This window comes from Sinocyclocheilus anshuiensis, unplaced genomic scaffold, assembly GCF_001515605.1.
Source record: "Sinocyclocheilus anshuiensis isolate Anshui unplaced genomic scaffold, SAMN03320099.WGS_v1.1 scaffold1371, whole genome shotgun sequence".
NCBI lineage: Eukaryota > Metazoa > Chordata > Actinopteri > Cypriniformes > Cyprinidae > Sinocyclocheilus > Sinocyclocheilus anshuiensis.
In genome coordinates, this window is record NW_015539833.1 from 1137759 (window position 1) to 1143856 (window position 6098).

The 6098-nt window shown below is 33.6% G+C and overlaps 1 pseudogene; it reads right to left on the reverse strand.

Moving 5' to 3' along the window:
- The window catches only part of LOC107684282 (ATP-binding cassette sub-family G member 2-like), a 12543-nt pseudogene that overhangs the window by 3421 nt on the left and 3024 nt on the right, over window positions 1–6098 (reverse strand).

The following is a 6098-nucleotide window of genomic DNA, read 5'->3' on the forward strand; positions in this document are numbered from 1 at the left end:
TTTACACTGCAGAGGCGGAACAGAAGACGCATCTGAACCTGCATATATACCCTAAAAAGGTGTTTACACACAATGAAGCACAGAGATTAAGTAGCGAAATAATGCAAAAATAATGTTAATTGTAAATAAAATTATAGAAACATTAAATTATGTATTTAAATATAATTATTTTTAATTATATTTTCATTTATTTGCATTATATATTTTTTTATATTTATTATATTTGTTTATTATATATTGTAATAAACATATAAATTATATTAAAATAGCAATAATAAGAAACATACTCTATAACGACATATTTAATAACAAGTTTAAGGCTGAACCAAATGCAGACAGAAGCAGATCTGCTTTTTGATATTAGGGACTGAGCCAGTTTTTATGCAGTATTGCATTATTACACAGAAATTAAGAGACCTCAGGATATGCAAAAACAGAAATAAAATCACTCACACAAGAACTTCTTTTCAGTTTCTCGATGCATGTATGTGTGGTTATCAGCTTGCAAATGTTCAGTACCCCAGCATTTGATACTCAGTAGTAGCAAATAAAATATTTCTAGAGCCTTTCTGAATGTCAAACAGGTGTTGAAGTACTTACATGAACAGCTTGCGCTCTGTGATGAAGAGTTCGGCAGCCGAGAGGGTGCTGAAACACTGATTTGTTGTGATGAAGAACAAAACACCAAACCTGAAAAGAAAATGGTGACATTTGCATGGAGCTAATAAAAACAAAAATAAGTGAGCACGTGTGACCAAGTCATGTGTGAAAATTATTCCTCATGCTCGCTGAATTACTCTTTTGTATTTCTGTACATTTTTCAAGTATATGTTCTTTATTAGAGTATTTTCATTTTAGGTAATTTTCAAATTTATTTCACTACATTTTAAGGCAAATATCATGTTTTACGCCAAGTACAGGATATATAGAAATAGTACAGGATATATGTACTTTGTCCACAAGAACGTGAAGCTTTATATATAAACACATACTGGTATTAAAACATATACACATGAGGTATTAAAATGAATTACTTAATTCCACTCACTGAAAAGTTAACTCACCTGTTTTGTATGCCGCTCTGGTCATCTTTGACTCCATAGAAGATTGCACCAACAATGGCAGCCATGAGGGTCGTGACTGCCAACTGCCAAAAATAATGATCATAATTCAAGAAGTGTGCTCTAAAACTGGTATAAATGAAATCAATATTATTGACACATGAACATGCTTTCGTAAAGATATTATTTTGAATGTAAATACAGAAATACGTCAAGAAAATGCATAGGAAATAACTACCAGCAAATCGAACCAGTTACACAAATTCCGATTTGGCTTTGGACTTGAACCACCCGAAACATCCAAGCAATTATTTACCAACAACGCACCAAATGCATGGCAACATACTGAACATCTTGGCATCCACACATAACCCCCCGAGCATGATCTTTTACTCAATAAAGGTGAAAGAGTGACAGCCAGCGAGTTTGACAAAAATCTCTTGACAGCTTATCAAGAGACTTCCCAGGGTAAAAGGCTAAGCAAATATCGCAGAGCTGTGGATGATAAACCACTCTTCACCCCAGATGTCGAGGCGCCAGCATTCAACTAACTCCAGTCAGGTGATAGTCTGGTAGACATGATTCTGTTACGCTTGTGTGCAGGGTCAGAAATCATGTTCAGATCTACGAGGCGGGCGAGACCCAGATCACAACAGTCACCAAATCCGCTTAGCTTTGACTTTCGAGAAATTAGCCAAAAGCCCTTGGGAGCAATCAGCTGTTAATAATGTGTGAAGGGCTCCTCTGATGGCATTTGGTGGTTAATGAGCATCTAAGTGTCCAGAAAGTCTCTTTTGAGGAAAATCTGGAATGGGCTGGTGGTTGGGAGGGAAGGAATGGATTTAAATGATTGGGGAAATAAATCTTTGTTTAGTGTAATCGGTCCCGACATTGATTAAGCTGAATGCTTGACTCTCAAGAAAACATGCCCTGGTTACATATGGAACAAACAACAACATCAACAACAAAAGGAATAATGTTTTTCATTAAAAAATGAAGCATATATTAGGACCCTTAGATTTAGATGATTATGCATTTGAGATTTAATTTAGTTGTTGTAATTACCATCACTCTTAATTTCCATACAACAATTCTCATTACTGTAATACAGTAATAATTGTACTATAAGGCAGAAAATAATTGTATTATGTGAAATAATGTACTATAAGAAAATCATAATTGTACTACACAGCAGAAAAAAATAAAAGGCAGTACAATATATAATATCATAAAGATTTTAACTAGTGCTGTCAAATGATTAATCGCGATTAATCTCATCCAAAATAAAAGTATTTGTTTACATAATATATGTGTGTGTACTGTGTATATTTATTACGTATATATAAATAGACACACATGCATGTATATATTTAAGAAAAAGATGTTATGTTTATATATTAAATATATTTATATAAAAATTAAATTACATGAATATAAATATATACATGTAATTACATGTAGATATTTTCTAAATATATACTGTATGCGTGTATTTATACAAAGTACACACACATATTATGTAAACAAAAACTTTTATTTTGGATGCGATTAATCGTTTGACAGCACTAATTTTAACATTTATTATTTCTTCTCCCTGCTTTACAGTAATGAGAATTTTGAGGAAAATGCAAATAAAAAATGAATGGACCTAATAACAGGCTTTATTTAATTTATGCAAAACATAATTTCATATTATATTAAAATATAACTTCTTGTTTTATAGTTTTCTTTTTTTTATTTTGATTTTGGGGTGATATAGAAATTGTATACAATTGTAAAAAAAATAATAATAATAAATCTAAAGGAATTACTATTAGATTTTTAAAATAGAATCTCTCTTTTTTTTAAAGAATAAAATGTATATATGTATATATATATATATATATATATATATATATAAAAAGGCATTTACAAAACACTTAGCCATAAATAATAAAATAAGTAAGCTGTTGGGTTCATAAACGAACAATAGTATGTCTTCAGCAGTGTAGATTATGAATCGTGTATCTCTTAAATGAACTTCTACGTTGTGTGTAATACTGTTGACAGACTTTGAGTTTGAAGTGGCTGCCGTCAGCCAGCAGTGTATTGAGGATCAGCTGGTGGAGAAGTACAAAAACTGCAGTTATGCGTGAGGCATCAAAGCCGAGCTAGAGCGCATCACCTGGGCCAAAGACAACAACATCAGAGCCAAGTGTCACACCGTCACCTACAACAGCACTTTCTTCCATCAGCTCCGCTGGGTGTTATGGAGAACCTTCTGGAATCTAATGCTGAACCCACAGACTTCAGTAGCACAGGTACCACTGTGATTTATATGGGTTTACATTGACATTTTTCATTTACAATATATATATATATATATATATATATATATATATACAGGGGTGCATATATATATGAACCTGGAGATTTGGTTTGGTCCTCACACGGTGGCACATGGTGTGACCGATTAAATATAACTATAAAAAATTAATTAATAATAGTGATAATATTATTGCACTTTATTTAGTTAGTTTTTTGAATAAAATAATAAAAATAATAAAGTGTGATAATACTATTATATTTTAAAATAAAAAAGGGAGTATTAAATACAAATATAGTTATTTTATAGTAAACTTAGAAATAAAATGCTTTTTTCATGAATTTTCTTAATTTTCAACCTTAAAATCAGCAGGCTTTTATTTTGGCGGGTTGCCGGCAAGTAAGTAGCACTGCCGATTGTAGCGCATCAGTGAATGAAATGTCACAGTTTTGCATTGTGCTTTGAAAAAGGCAGCGGGTAGCCAATAGATTTATGCTTTTGATTTGAATAGAAATCTTATACAGTACAGTTTGTCGATCTACAATGGAGATTGTGCATTAACAGCTGTCATCCATGTCAGTACGCAAATGCGCTGTCAGAACTTATTAATACAGTGCATTTTTTATTTTGGTCGCGCATGCGGACCTGCGGACCACTTATGTGCACCCCTGTATATATATATATATTTAAAAAAATATATATATATTGTAAATGAAAAATGTCAATGTAAACCCATATAAATCACAGTGGTACCTGTGCTACTGAAGTCTGTGGGTTCAGCATTAGATTCCAGAAGGTTCTCCATAACACCCAGCGGAGCTGATGGAAGAAAGTGCTGTTGTAGGTGACGGTGTGACACTTGGCTCTGATGTTGTTGTCTTTGGCCCAGGTGATGCGCTCTAGCTCGGCTTTGATGCCTCACGCATAACTGCAGTTTTTGTACTTCTCCACCAGCTGATCCTCAATACACTGCTGGCTGACGGCAGCCACTTCAAACTCAAAGTCTGTCAACAGTATTACACACAACGTAGAAGTTCATTTAAGAGATACACGATTCATAATCTACACTGCTGAAGACATACTATTGTTCGTTTATGAACCCAACAGCTTACTTATTTTATTATTTATGGCTAAGTGTTTTGTAAATGCCTTTTAACTAGAAGCACAACCAAGACATCTTAGTGGCATTTTGTTGCCATGATTTACATTATAATATCTGATGAGGAAATCATTTAACAAGCGAATCTGACTCCTGAAAATCCATTTAAATAGAAATATAACCAAGTACCTCCGTTATTTTGAATCTTTGTCATGTTGACAGCTGCAGAACTGCCATTAATGACGTCCAAGAAGAAATCAGCTGGGTTATTATGAGCTTCACAAGCATATCCTACGTTATCATTTGAAAAACAAACAGAGATATTAGTATTAAAAACACTCACATCTTTTGACACCTCACAGTTCCGTTTTTTCAACTAATAATTTTTTTAACAGATTAGAAACTTTTAAGTATTTGTATCAGTAAATTATGCTACCAATGTTGGAAAAGTAGTCTAGAGCATCTTGAGTGGGTCCGTGATAGACTTGTTTGCCGTTGGCCAGCAGGGTGAGGCTGTCGAAGAGCCGGTAGATGGAGTACCGCGGCTGATGAATGGACATGATGACGGTGCGTCCCTGACAGGCCATTCTGAAAACAGACACAGAGAGTAAAACAATATCATTAGGATCATATCTGCACTACCGTTCAAATGTTTGGGGTCAGTAAGATTTATTTTCCTCAAAAAAAAATTATTACATTATTCAGCAAGAAAGCACTAATTGATCAAAATTGACAGCAAAGGGATTTATGATACAAAAAAAAAAAAATCTATTTCAAATAAATGCTGTTCTTTTGAACTTTCTACTCTTCAGAGAATCCTGAAATACATGTATCATGGTTTCCACAAAAATAGTAAGTAATAAAATTAAAGGTTTCTTGTGCAGAAAATCAGTATATTAGAATGATTTCTGAAGGATCATGTGACACTGAAGACTGGAGTAATGATGCTGAAAATACAGCTTCGATCACAGGAATAAATTACATTTGAAAACATGTTAAAATAGAAAACAATTAAATTACAATAATATTTCACAATATTACAGTTTTTAAAGTATTTTTGATCAAATAAATGCAGCCTTGGTGAGCAAAAGACACTATTTAAAATATAAAAATAAAAAATTCAAAGATCTCACTGACCCTAAACTTTTGAACTAATATATTATGATAATTTTCGGTAACACATTTTTAAGGACCAATTCTCAGTATTAATGAGTTGCTTATTAGCATGCATATTACTAGCATATTGACTGCTTATTAGTACTTAAAAGCACATATTAATGCCTTATTCTGCATAACCGTATTTTAGATCCCTTAATCCACCCCATACCTAAACTTAACAACTACCTTACTATTAATAAGCAGCAAATTTGGAGTTTGTTCAGGGAAAACTCTTAGTTAATAGTGAATATGAGTTCCCTATTCTAAAGTGTTACCTAATTTTCATTAGAGCCCGACCGATATGGGTTTTTCGGGGCCGATACCGATATTAGGGAGTAAAAAAAGGCCGATATTGATATGTTGACTGGTGTCACTATCTCGCGAACGCGCCGGCGGATCTCCGATCTCCACCAAATTCAGGGGATCCCTACAGCTCGAGGAGCCCTCTCGAACGCCACCCTCCGCGCGTCGGTAG